Source organism: Lissotriton helveticus, chromosome 1_1, assembly GCF_964261635.1.
Source record: "Lissotriton helveticus chromosome 1_1, aLisHel1.1, whole genome shotgun sequence".
Classification (NCBI taxonomy): domain Eukaryota; kingdom Metazoa; phylum Chordata; class Amphibia; order Caudata; family Salamandridae; genus Lissotriton; species Lissotriton helveticus.
In genome coordinates, this window is record NC_136057.1 from 597,508,770 (window position 1) to 597,523,767 (window position 14,998).

The window sequence follows — 14,998 nt, forward strand, 5'->3', positions numbered from 1 at the left end:
TTAAGACCACCAATACTGGATATAAGAAACGGTTGGATGAACTCAATAAAGAACTTAATGAGTACAAAGACAACCTGACGTAGTCAAAAGCAACCAAACTCCAAAAAGATCAAAAGAAATTTGTCTTTGAAAAGGTGTATCCTTACTCTGCAGCAACCTTCGCTCCACCAGGACGCAATACAAGTAAATCTGATTATTCAGACGATGACTCCTCCAACAGCAGTGGGTCAAGTAATAGCTCATTCAAACAAACAAAGGCAAGAGGGAACCGTGGCAACAGGAATAACAGGGGAAGGCAAGGCATTCAGGGCCAGCATCAACAATGGCACCAACCACAAATGATGATGGGCCCTCCCCCTATCCTTTTCAACCGCCACAATACCCCTTCATGGGTTGGAATCCGGGCTTCATGCCCCCTGCAAATTTTCTAAATCAGTATAGACAGCCTTTTTTAGAGAGCGGCCGGAGGGGCAGAGGCAAGAGGAGAGGCAACAACAGAGTATCCTGGGAAGAGGACGACTCGGTAGCGAATCACACTCGCAGCAACCAACAGCCAGGAACGAGCGGGGTATGAGCCTAGTTACTAACCTATCTGCAAGGGTACTAACTCCTACTGAAACTCAAATACTCGAAAAAGGCCTAGGCTTTGTTCCGACAACGAGACCCGACAAGTTCAAGTTACACTGCGAACTTGCCAGTTTCTTTCGGAAATTAAAATTAAAAGCTTTCTTTGAAGGTAAAGCAGACTCGACAGAAGCAACCAGGAAGGGTGACACAGGATTTAGACCTAATTCTACTTTCACCCCTACCCCTCACACCGTGCCTGCGGCTATCACCGCCTTTGAGCAGGCTGTATTTAAAGATCTGGAATCCTCCCAGAACCCTAAGACATTTGGTAATTTCAGCACCGCTGAAAACCAAGCGCTACAACAACTGCAGAGTGACACCTCAATAACAATCAAACCGGCGGACAAAGGTGGAGGCATTGTCATTCAAGACACCACAGACTACGAGAAAACTTGTAATGATTTGCTTGGGGACGTTAGAAACTACACCCCACTGACAACAGACCCCACTGCAGACCTTACCAGTAAGATCCCGACCCTTGTTCAACAAGCAGAGGAACAAGGGCACCTGTCTAAAAACGAAGCAGCCTTTCTGAATAACACCAGCAATGTCATACCATACTTCTATACATTGCCCAAGATGCATAAGAACCGGTTTCCACCTCCCGGACGTCCCATTGTGTCAGGCATTGGATCTGTACTGGAACCTCTGTCACAGTTCTGTGACTTTTTCTTAAAACCCCTAGTACAATCAACTCCTACTTACCTAAAAGATACTAAGAGCCTCTTACGACTACTATCAGAGGTAACGTTCACAGAGAACTCGGTTACCCTAGTAACTCTTGATGTAGAAAGCCTCTACACTAGTATCCCCCAGGACGATACCATGAAAGTCCTGGAAGAATCTCTGGATTCCATCGAATGGGATTACCAGACACCCAAAGCTTTCATCATTGAGTGTGCTACCATAGCCCTTAAAGAAAACTTCTTCTCTTTCAAAGACAAATTATTTCTCCAATGCTCAGGAACATCGATGGGCAGTATGTTTGCTCCGAGTGTAGCTGGGCTCTATGTAGCAGATTTCGAGGCCAAATACATTCTGCCACCAGCCGCAGTTTTTTCGTCGTCAATGCTTCTATGGAAGCGCTACATAGACGACATCTTGCTCCTTTGGTCAGGGAGTGCTAGTGACCTTGAAACCTTTCTGGTATGGATTAATACCCTAGATCAAAACCTGAGGTTCACCAACACCAAAAGTAAAACAGACATTATCTTCCTCGACGTGGTGATCTCGGTGAATGGAACTGGACTTACAACCAAAACTCATCATAAGCCCACAGCTAAAAATAACCTTCTGGAGTTCAGCAGCTTCCACCCTCGCCCTCTCAAAGAGAATCTTCCTTACGGACAATACCTTAGATTAAGGAGAAACTGTAGCACTCTATCAGATTTTAAAGAACAGTCCTCTGGTCTTACAGATAAACTCATAGATAGAGGCTACCCGGTACCAATCCTGACAAAAGGATTCAAGAGAGCAAGAAACCAACCCAGAGAAGCGCTTTTGGAAGAAAAGATCAGGAACCCCGAATCAATACCTCTTACATGTGTAACCACATACAACAGCCTGTCCAATCTGATGAAAAAAACTATCAATAAGCATTGGAACATTTTAACATCCTGCAAAGAGAATTGGGAGAAACCCCTATTCTCCTTTAAAAAGCCTGAAAGATGCCTTGGTCCACACCCGGCCAAAAGAAAAACCACCTCACGTTATGCCCACAGTAACTGCAGCATGGGGCATGCCAAGTATCACCGGACATTACCCTTGCTCCGACTGCAGCGTCTGTCATCTAACAGAAGCTACGAAAACACTGTCACTGGAGGCAGGGAGAATATGGACACAGAGAGAACACACAAACTGTAACACAATAAATGTGGTCTATCTGATCACCTGTCCGTGTCAGCTTCGCTACGTAGGCATGACCACACGCAAGGTCAAACAGCGTATTTGTGAGCACCGGAGCAATGGCAGGTGTAAAAAAGTGACGACCAAGCAGAGCCGTCACTTTCTGGATAGTAACCATACACCAAACGACATGAGGTGGACTATAATTGAGGTAGTCAAAGGCACAACTAATATAACGAGCAGACTTTTTTTAAAAAGAACAGCCCTGGGTGTATCACTTGGGCACAAATACCAACGGCCTTAAAGATGACATCCTGTGGAACACTGTGTTATCCTGAACTGTATACCTCCTGACCCACACTGGAATAACCTATTTATTTATTATTTTTCTAGGTTATGGCTATGTCTTTTTTAGGTTATTGCTGTGTGTCCTATAATTATCTATATGCTCAGCAATCTGGATGACCTATCCATACATTTTTCACTGAATGGTCATTCCAACATTACCATCCTGTGGATTAGATCCCTTGATTACCTATCTATGTACCTTTGGCCACCTGTGTGCCTCTCCCCTATTGGTGCCCTTCCATTCTAGGTGCTCCACTTCTCAGAAATAGCAATGAACAAGGCAAAGGAGTTAACCATTCTGAACTCTTTTTGCTTTTGTGCTTATTACTTTGCACCTCCAATATCAAAGCACCATTCCACGCTAAAACCGCTTTCTAAGAACGAGGCATACTGCAGGAACTAGGCTTGAAAATTAACTCTATAGTTTGATACCGGCTTTCACGCCGGTCAGTCTCCCGATTGGCTTCTCATTCCAAGCCTCGCTTGCAAGTTATGGCCGCACCTCTCCACACGGGGCGGGTGCGTTCCAAGCCTCTGTTTGGTCTGGACGCGCCCACCCAGAAGAGTGCGGCGTGCAGCACAAGCAGTCTTATACCCAGTCACCGGCCCCGCTCCACACCGTCGGGGTCCGGTATTGAGGCGATCTGCAGGTTTACAGCGGATTGCGAGCGTTGTAGGCGTGAGTGCATTTCGGCGCCTGGACCGCTGTCATTCTAGAAAAATAAGCTAAGTCTTTAACCTTTCACGTAGGTTGCATTGAGACCTCTCTTTCTTACAGGATGTGCCAGGCACGCTGCAATCCCCCTCCCGAGACCCATGGTGCAAGTAGCGCCCTGTTTTAAAGTGAGATATTAATCTGAATTACCATTCTAAGGGGTCACAGACCTTTGGTCCATTGATCCCTTCATAAGGAGTATACATTCCGTGTTTTTAACCCCATTTCTTATTTACTTTAGTTTTAAATACACCCCTAGCACATCACTTCCCAGAGTTAACGATATCATCCCTACAGGGTTACTTGGATGGTGTTAAAACTAGTGTTTACTTTGGGAACACGATGTATGCCACAAACCATGGAGCACCATGATCAAACGCAATGGCTTATATTAATTATGTGTATGTCCGTGTGTGTTTGTTTGTTTAATTCGCTTCACAGGTGCTGAGATACTCCACAATTTGGAGCATTTTTTAGAATGAGCAATTCGCTCTTCTATTTTTAGCACTTTTTCACCTTTTTTATATTTTCACTTTCACGTCCCAGGGTAGGGTGGACGATTAGAGAGTCCATACCGCCGGGGTTTAGTCCTGATGAATGCCTTGGTAAACTTGAACCACTAGTATGGCAGAAACATGTTGACTGATATAAGTATTTCTGAATTTAACCAATCCTAAAACCTTGGCATCTAAATTCAGACACATAATACTTCCCACATGTGCCTTAGGGATCACACATTAAACTTTTTGTATTGATACCCTTTTTTGGCACTCTTAATTTAATCTAATTTTTCCTCACAATACGCCCTCCTCACACAACCAGCTCTGCAGTCTTTCTGGCGTCGTAGCACACCGAAGAGGCACTCGGCCTCTTTGGTGGGGCCCGATGATGAAGCATGACACTGACTAGGTCAGTGTGTGAGGGCTTTCCTTTCCACCCAAAGTGGGTGTGTGATTCTTACCTTACTCCGTCTCTGTGGCATATTTGAGTTTGATTTGACCTCTCTTTTTTTGTTTATTTGGATTTAACCGGGGACTGAGAGAGTGTCCTTGAATCTCCCTACCTCTCCCATTGTTGTTTTGTATTTAACTTATCTACAATATAAAGTTAAATGTCACTCACTAGTGACTATGTCATTCATTGTGCTACCCAGTAGAGTGACAGTACAAACATGTCTACCACAGTAGCCTGTTTGTGCAGTTTTAAAACTACAAATTCGCTATGCCAAAATGACCCCTTTTGACAGGCCTTAACCCTCTTTTATTAAGTCGCCCATAAGGCAGGGAGCACGGAATGTAAATATAAGACATGTAAATGTTTAATGGTAAACAGGTCCTTACATTGATAAGGCCCCAAAAGTTATTTTCACTCTAGCAGGGTTAGCTGTTTCATAGGAAAGTATGGGATATAATTAGGCTTTCCTGTTTTCAGTTTCTATTTTTGGTCAATTCTGGTGGGGTTTTTTCAGTGATTTCAATACCTTGGATAAACAGTGGTTATCAGTGGTTACACATTTTCACGCCATTAAAAACAACAGAAACGGTGTTTTTCCGGTGTTTATGGAACATTTTGCTTTTATTATTGCTTGCTTTCTGCACTGATAGTGCATGGCATATAGACAGTGTACATACAGTATATATGAGGTCCAAATACGTTTCTGAAAATCAAACTTATTGTAGTACACCATAAAATACTTCTTTAGTGAGTGTTTTGTCATGTGGGCTTGCTCTTTCCATCCCAAGCAAACTTTCTTCTGTGAAAAGGCACTCTCAACATTGGTACTTGAGACAGTCAATACCAAAACAACCAGTACACAATTTACTAACTCTGGCCACTAACATAGCTTACCATACCAATACTGGTGCACTTGAAGATTGCAATTCTCTGGGCAGGTTTGGCAACATTTGCGTTGAACTGGGTGCTTATGCCCTCAGAGTTACTGAAGCTGTAAAAAAATGAAGCATCACTTTTGAAACTATGGCGAAGGTTCCCCTTTACGGAAAGAATCTAGAACTTGTATAGAGTACTACAGTGAGGTTTCCTTGACTTCAAATGCCATGGTTGGTGAAGGGACATTTCTATGCATCATTGCACACATTTCTCATACATTGGAAAATAAGTTTCTGAATTGTTCTTCAATGTTGCTTTGCTTACCAAGTGGCAAGCACTCTAAAATGAAACATGTTACAGTGCCAAAGTCACTAAAGGTGTCGCCCAGTCTACTCTCAAGGAGATGATTCACATCAACACCAATTATGCTAAACACTTGCCAGACAAGGTTGTTTTCAGACTCTAGTTTTTTTTATGATGTCCACCACAGCAGTTATGTTTTCCTGTAAAAATCTAAGAATGCAGTAGAGCGTACTTTTTTTCACATCACTATCAATATGCGACCAAAGATCCTCCCATTTCTTGCCTTTGGCATCATCACTCAGCAAACATTCTGTAAACGGTTGCCGCATGAATAATATAGCATTCCCAGCCTCTTGGACTGAGAACCATCCGCTAAGTGATACAGTTAGGAGGACTCTCTTTGATGCCATACAAAGCACAAAATGTGAAATATTTGCGTTCTAGTTCCTGTGCATAACAAAACAGTGCACCAGAATGGTCTAAAAAGTCAATAGCATTCTTTATTAACTCTGAAGATTGTACAGACTTTCAGAAAACCTTCTAACAAGTGTCAAGGAGTTCTTACAGGGAAGCACTTCAGCTCAAGTATCGATTTTGACTGGTCAACACAGGAGGGCAAGGTGGCACCAGTTCTGCTCTATGCAGACGATGTCGTGCTGCTTTCAAGAACACCGGTGGGCCTCCAGAAGTTAATTGATGGGTTTGCTGCCTTTATCAACGAGAGGCTGCTGTTGATAAACAAGACCATAACCTTCACAATGGTGTGTGGCCCTAAATTTAAAAGTCTGAAACCATTCTCCATCGAGGGTAACAAGATACAGAATGTGAAGACCTTTTGTTACCTAGGTATTTCCTTTTCGTCAGATGGGGAATGGAATTATGAGAGGTCAAATGTTAAGGTCAAACTCAAAAAGAGTATAAACCTTTGTTTTTAAATTTGCTTTTAATTTAGGGGAACGGTGGATTAAAGACATGATCGACATTTATAAACCCAGATGCACATCGGTCGCACTTTATGGGGTGGGTATTTGGGGCCACCAACCTTGTGCTAATCTACAATCGGAAGAGAATATTTTTTTAAAGAAGCTCTTATGTCTCCCAGCCTCAGCATCCACGGAACTTGTACACAGCGAAGTTAGTCTTAATTATTTGACGGACTTAATTGCCATGAGACCACTGCAGCTTTGGAGACTAATATGGTCTAAGGAGGAAACCTCTTTTACAAAGGTCATTATTAATGATTGTCTGAGATTGGACAATGGTACAAAGATACCCTGGCATAGCTATTTAATTAAATCCTACGGTGACATATTTGACAGTTCGATTTTGGGAAACCTTAACGATTTACCACCATTGTCTAAACAGGAGCTGAAAAGAACTTTTTTATCCCACAGGATTGAAAAGAGGAAGGTAATAGTTAGGAAACAGAACACGTATCAGTTTTACCATATGGACACTGATACGTCTGGTTTTCAAGGGTACCTTTCCTTTGTTACGAGATCTTCCCACCGTTTTGTCCTGATCAAAATGAGGCTAGGTTTAGTGCACCATTTGGTTGCGTTCCCAATAATGAAAAAGCATCCGTCCTCCCTATGTCCCTGTGATGGGACTTCAAAGCAGAGTACCATGCACTTCCTACTTTTATGTGACTTGTTTTTGCCTTTTAGAATTGCGTTCCTCAAACCACTTTTTCAAAAATATGGGGTCAAAACTATAAAAGCTGCTATGTCACTATTACTTGCCATGGAAGAACCGGGGATTTGTTTCTTTGCTGCTACATTTATCCTCAGCTCAATCAAGGCCAGAACGAGTATGGTGTCTTAATGTATTTCTTTTTCTTTTTAAATTGTCATAAAGCCAGAGGTGGACAGGTTGCCCAATGCACTTTGCACTTTACATCGTATACATTACTCGGTTTCTAATAATGTATCCTCAGCTCAATCAAGGCCAGAAAGAGTATGGTGTTTAAATGAACTTTGCTTTCTTTTTAAATTGTTATAAAGACAGAGGTGGACAGGATGGCCAATGCACTTTGCACTTTATATTGTATATATTATTCAGTTTCTAATTATGTAATTATATCACAGCAAAATTGGAGGCCTATTATACTGGGATTGTGCCTGTTTTTATTAGCTTTTATCTGTTAATAGGGTAAACTTATAATGTATTTACTATTCTAACAATGACAATGTCTACTGTCCCTAACAGCTGCTAATGTCAAATTGTTTACACGAGAAGATGAATTATGCCACACCTATGCACTTTCACTCCAACTGTTTTTAACAATGGTACCCAGTAAGAGCAGTACTACAATGTACGCTCTCTCGTATGAATCTGGATGCACATGTTTCCATTTTGATAATGAACTGTTTTTAGTCTGTTATGTATAATTTGTGTGCTTTTATGGTTGTTTCTTTCAACCGAATAAAGCTAGTTTTGAATTGAATTGACTGGCCAACATCAACACACAACTTTTTCATATACATAGCTGAATCACTGCAAATACAAACAATATCACTCCAATCTTTGTTGAACTTGGAAAGAACATTTTTGCAGCAGCATTCCCAGTGACACTGCGTTCCATGTTTTCCAAAAGGCTGTTGTCATGTTTTCACCCCTATTCCAGATGCTTGGTGATAGCACTCTTTTCACATATACTTGTCTCTATACCTTGCATTGAATGTTTAAAGCCTGAGATGTGAGAAATTCACCTACTTTCAATACTGACTTAATAGAAACTGGGGGCTGATGTATCAAGGGCTTTTACCCATTCTCTGTGGGTTAATATGATGGCAAATATTGGGAAAGATGCTAATGAAACTAGCCATTTTACCTATCAGTGAAAGAATCCTGATTCTCTACAGTTTATAAAATAACTAAACAAGACCTAAAACATGTGTCTAAACCCTGCATCTTTAGACCAAAGACCACATAACTGAAAAAAGCAAAAGGAAGAAGAAACCATATTTTAGTGACATCCCTAAACAACAAACCTCAAGCAGAATAATGTTAGCTCAGTCCTTCTTGCTGCTAGCTTGTATAACAAAGTTACATTGTATTGGCCCCTTCAAGAAGAAATAAAATGACTTTTTCACCGGTCTTCCTTTCTTTGAATTACATTTAGTTTGTGGTTGTAAAGATGTTTTTACAGTGTTTATATGTTTACACTGGTGAGGGCTATTTCCCTTTCAGTGGGGTTTTATCAGTTATTATAGGTTTAAACCTAAAACCGGACAGCCTAGATATAATATAACACTTTATAATGTTACCTCCACTTAGGACACAGCTACAAGTACATTTTTGAACTTTTAAAAATATTTATAACAAGTCCATATCTCTGGTAAAGTCAGATTTGTAATGAATATTTTAGCAACAAGAGTTTTGGAAAGTCACCTTTGTCCTGCCTAAAGTATTGAGAAGCCCATTTGCATGAGCTTCCCACTGCCACCCAGAAGCACACAAGTCCCTTTATGAAGTGTGAATTTGCTTTCAGAGCTGAAACGGAGGCCTGTGGGGAAATACTCTGTTCCTCTGGCCGGGAGACCATCTAGGCTGTGCCCAAGACCTGCTTAATTTCAAAGAGGCTTTCCTGCCACAGGTAAATATTAACTGACAGCTGGCTAGGGCCCTCTTTTGCCCTGTAAGTCAGGCAGGTTCCAATCCAAGTGAAAAGGAGCTGCCCCCAGAACTGGTTTAGAGGGACCAGAGAGGAGGCGGTTCACATTTGCCTGGCCATACATATGGAGTGGGCACACAGGCTTTGAACAAGGGAAGAAAGGTTACACCATCTTGGAGTTAGGCAGAGGGGGGGTACTGTGCTATTGTTTGCAGTAGGACACACAGGAAGCATTTTGGTGTTGAATGCTTGCAGGTGGGAGGATGTAGGTCACTGAGCATGGTCCAGTCTTGGACTGCCACAGACTGACTTGCATTTGGCATTGTTTCAGCATGCCAGTAGAGCACCCAATATGCAATTGTGCAGTTGCTGCCATTAAGTAGATCCTGGGTAAAAAGGAAGTCACGCCGAAGGGCCAGAGAGTAGGGCTAGTGAGGGGCAGGACACAGAAGAAGGCAGAAGAAGGCAGGAGAAGGCTAAGGATTTTTGACTTCCATTTCATAGACTGTCTGAAGGTAAAAGCCTATGACCCGATCTAACCTGATTTCTGTATCCAGCCTACACCCTCTCACAGTCTGCCGTAACTTGTACCTAGTTAAGACAGTTAAGTGAAACGAGATGACTATGCTCCGAAATTCCGTATTGGAATTTTTGCTTTTTGGTTTCATTTTATTTAGTAAAATGTACTTTATTAATTTTGAGATGGTATTTTCCTTGTGTTTTTACTTTACTATTCTTTTTTGTAATGCATAAATAAATACCTTACACATTGCCTCCCTGTTTAGCCTGTCTGCTGTGCACCATCTTTACCAGAGGGTTGATCTCAGGTTAAGTTAGTGACTTTAAGGGCTCACTCTGATAAGCATTGTGGTTATTTGTGGTAGATACTCATCCTCTTCAACTAATAATCCACTTTCTGAAATACCTCTAAAGAGATTGCCTGTATTGGCTGGTAAATGCTTATACCCATGCAAGAGCCACATGACTTAACATGCACTGGAGTGCGCACAAATTGAGACTTTAGAATTTGGAGATATTTCTTCTTAATTCAGTTTTGATCAAATACTGCAAGCTCACTTTGTGATCATCCTGACTCCTCCTTAGGTTACTATTGGATTAGACAGGGGCAGTGAACAGGTGTTACACTACAAACTCAACAATTTTACAATCTCTTGGAACAATATTCGGATTCTGTCAGGGTTTGTTTCTTATGGACTAGTTATCCTTTGACCTTTAAGAAGTCCATCATAATAACTAAAAATGTGTAGTTTGGTATATAGCCTAGTCCCATTTATCCTTTGTTAGTGGTAAAATGGCATACTACTTTTTTGTACTAACTGGTAAAGAACTATCCACATTATAAGGTCTGCATACGAGAACCTGGTTGTTTTGTTACAAGTAATTTTACGGCCTGGATTCTAGTTTTGCATAAACTTTCCCTTCACAATCTAGTTAACCCGTTTACCGCGGCAAAACTTTCACTGCGGTGCAGGTGTTCGACGGAGTGGGCGGAGCTGTGTCGGCCGTTGACGTGCTCAGCACCAGGGAGGTAGAGCTCGCTTCGGCCAATGGCCGACGCGAGCTCGGAACGTGTTACGCAAATGTGCAATACATTGTCGGTGAGATATTAATAGCTTGTAAATATATTGAAACAAGGTTGCTACCTTAGTTGATGCACACTGTATAGTAGTAACTTCAGAAAATAATTGGTACAATAACTTAGCACAAAATATGATGTATATTTAATAAGGCAATGAGTAAGCCTTTTAGCCCTGGAGCTCTTGAATTTTTACATGTTCCGATTAGTTCCATAATCTATATCACTTTGATAATTAACTTCTCTGGCTGTTCAGTCTATTATAATGTTTTTAAGCGACCCGTGTGTCTACCTTGAATTTTAGAGTAGTGCTCAGAGAACTTAAAGGCGCTATAATCTTGAAAAGCAAGCCGGAAGGGCGTATACCCCTGAACTGGTAAATGATACAGAAGACATTAAAAATTAGGTGTTGAAGGAAGCAAAATTCTAAGGCTGTTTTAGGAATCATGTGTGGTCAGCTGTAGCACAAAGTATGGTATATTCTTGCAACAGCTGCAGCACGCTATCCTCTCTGGTTTGCATGGAACTTGGGAGGGTGAATAAGAAAAGTATTGGAGGATCCCATGCTCTCGCAGGTGAGTGGAACTTAAACAATTTTTGAAAACCGTATGGACCAGAAATGTAAACGGCTATGTGGATTTTTTTTAGAACCTTGAATTAATGTAATTTTTCTATAGGTAGCCAGAAGATAGCTCTGTACCAGTTTATTTGCTTTTTTAGGAAGGCCTAGGTGGAATTAATTGGAGTAATTTGGCCTGGAGGTAATAGGAGCCAGGATCACAGCTTTCCTAGCCCTAAGAGGAAGAAAATCTAAATCCCTTTGAACAGTTTTTTTTAATAACCTACAAATAGTTTGATGTGACAGTAAGAATCTGATGTTTAAAGGAGAGCGGATTATCAAATTTAACACCAAGGTTCCTAAGTATCTTTACAGGAAATGGAGGGTGGTCTGAGTTCAGACAGCCAACAGAGGTGTTTCAAAAATTGTGTATTTTTTTCCAAATATCAGTAATTCAGTATTGCCCCTGCTCAATTTTATGTGGTTTTCATCCATCCATAATGATATAAATGTAAGACATTGTCTGAAAGTTTGCTGGCAAAAATAGTTGTTGTTAGCCAATGAGACTATCAGTTGTGTGTCATCAGTATACAAAAATACTTTAAACCCAAAGCACTGGATTAGGACTGCCAAAGAGGTCATATTGATGTTTGAGCGTAGGGTTATAAGTTTACCCCTGTGGTACCTGTATCTATTGCCTTTATAATGCATTAATATGTTTTTCCCATTGAGCTTCAAAGTGGCTCAGGCGCTGCTTTTATCTTTGACTATCCCTTTGCCACTAGTAACTATCTACTATGGTTCTCACAGAGTGTATAGATTCATCTAATTTCTTATATAGAAGTTTTTTTTATACTTCTAATAATTTTCAAGTACTAGTCTTTCAACTTTCAGAAAGGAAATGGATGTCTCAATGAATCTGATTCTGGGGAACTAAGTGACTGGCTCCCAAAGCTAGACCACACAACATTGCACATTCCTGCATTAACCTGTGAGGGTACTCTTGGTTGTGGACACCATGTTCCACTTTTATAGAATATCCATTGTTCCCTAAATAAGCACGTAGTGAAATGGTAAGAATATCCCATTTATCAAAAAGGTCACAGGCTATGCCAGCGACTCAGGATGTATTGGACAGATATAGAGTACATAGCTCCTGAAAGAGTATGAACACAAAATAAAGAGATTGTGCTCTATCTATGGAAAATGTAATTTATTCAATGGTGTTTGGAATTATGTTGTAAGTAGGTAGCAGGACACGTCTTCCAGTAGATAAGTTGGATTTATTAAGTTACAAGATAAGATAAACAGCAGAGCACAAAACCTCACAGCTGACCAGACCAACTGCCAGGGCTAGAATCCAAACACACCAGATAGAACACAGCTAGGTAAGAAGATAGAAACACAAAGAAAGGACTAAAGAAACCAAGAAGCTATATAAAGCTAAGTAAGAATTTACAACACATCCTCCCCCTTACAAACAAAACACAAATGAAAGACTCAAACACCTAGTAGGAGTTAAAGCATGGAGAAACACAAAGAAGGAAACACATAACACTTAGGAGGTCAAAGACCACATGAACTTCCAGAACAGGGAGAAAAGAATCAGGATCAAGAAGTGAAATAAGATGAAAATCACTATGACCACCTTCCCCCTTCAATTGACAAAAACGAAGAGCCAGTTCACTCTCTACACTCCATCATTGTGGCCACCAAAAACAGAAATAGAGGGTTCACTTTCTCCTACAATAATTGTCCATCGCAGATATTCGCTATTTAGAAGGTATAAGTTCTGGAAGAATACTCCCAAAGAAAATTTGGATTTTGACTTCTTTCAGTCCAAAAGTTAGTTCTGAACCAGGTGTCTAGGTTCTGGGTCTTTTCTTCGGGGTAAGAGCCTCAGATTGTTTTTAGGCTTCCGAAATCTCTTTAAATTTCATTTTTCAAGCTCTAGTCCTTCACGAACCACGTTCGTGAACCCTACCGGACTTGGGACTCTCTTCATCCTCTCCCGGTACAGGTTGTGGGAGTTTTGTCCTCCACCGGTCCTGGGACGTCATCTGTCCACTCCTGGTACTCCTCCTCCGGTCCTGGGACATCCTTAGTCCTCTCCCGGTCGTAAATCTGGAACTTTTGTCCCCTTCCAGTCCAGAGACATTCTTCTGTCCCCACCCATCTCTTGGTTTAGCGGGTCCTGGAATATACTTTGTTCCCTTCCAGTCCAGGGGCATTTTCTGTCCCCACCCATCTCTTGGTTCAGCGGGTCCTGGAATTTCCTTTGTTCCCTACCAGTCCAGGGGCATTTTTATGTCCCCACTCATCTCTTGGTTCAACGGGTCCTTGAATTTACTTTGTTCCCTTCCAGTCCAAGGGCATTTTCTGTCCTCACCCATCTCTTGGTTCAGCAGGTCCTGGAATTTGCTTTGTCGTCTCACTGTTTTCCTAAAACATATGTCCCCTTAACCCACAGGAGTCTCCATTCAGATTTACTGTGGCACTGGAGCGTTAGTCCACTTCCACATGAGACCACTGTCCCCTCCTGGTTATGGGACCTTTGTCCCGCTCCGGTCGGACTTCCTTGACCTCTCCCAATTAGAAGCTAGTTCTGCACAGAAACATCTCTTCTTCACCTCAAACACATAAGACTAATTGCCAGTATTGCACTCCACTAGTTCTGAAATCGTAGTCACTGTCCTTGAGTGTTATGCAGACGGTCAATTCAATTAAAAACTATTGCTGTATTCAGTTAAAACCTCATTGCCATGTACACTACACCGTCATAAAGAAAGTACTTGTAGAAACAAGTTGTGAGTGACATGACTATTGTGCAATTTCTCCACAATACATTCCAAATTACATATTTTATAATAAACGAGCTCCTGGATGCGTTTCTTTACAGTTCCTCTAGATGGCAGTATGGGGATAAGTGTGACGCTGTAACAGGTTTAAAACAATGATGACAGAAACGTAACTTGAATTAGATAAGAAGGTTTTTGGTTTTAAAATATTAGGTTTGCGATCTCCTCGCCAACTCAACCTTGAAAGAAGGCAACTTTTCAAAAAAATTGAACAGACCGAATTCCTTTGAAGTACAGCCTATAATGCAAACATCCAAACAGCATTTACTTACAGGAACGACACTCCCATTAAACTGCTTGTGACAGCCGGTGACTGACGCCGGTGACTTTAACCTCTAGTCAATCTTCGGTTTCACTCCGTGGTAGCCTTGGGAACCAAAAACAAAATGTCCGATTGTCGTTGCGTGCCATAGCGCAGTTACGTCTCGGGTCAGAGGTTGAAACCCTCTGACGCTGTCTGCTGTTGCCGCCGCGCTGTGAGCGCACTGAATTTCCACCAAGGCAGCTGGAGATTCTATAACGTCATCAGTGAAGAGATGACTGCGAGGGTGAAGGAGCTCTCACCTTGAAAACGGTAAGCGAACACGAGCCCATAAGAACAGGGAAAACAGCATCATATTCACAGTTGAAAGGAATAATATGAAGAGTGCTGTGAACAAATTAATTCTTGTAGCCGATTTACTTCAAAACCGCTGGGCTA

General features: G+C 41.5%; 1 protein-coding gene across 5 annotated transcripts in view; it reads left to right on the plus strand.

The window, feature by feature from the left end:
• IRAG2 (inositol 1,4,5-triphosphate receptor associated 2) overlaps positions 1-14,998 on the plus strand; it is a 1,168,119-nt gene that overhangs the window by 255,536 nt on the left and 897,585 nt on the right. The gene's annotated exons all lie outside the window — the stretch shown is intronic.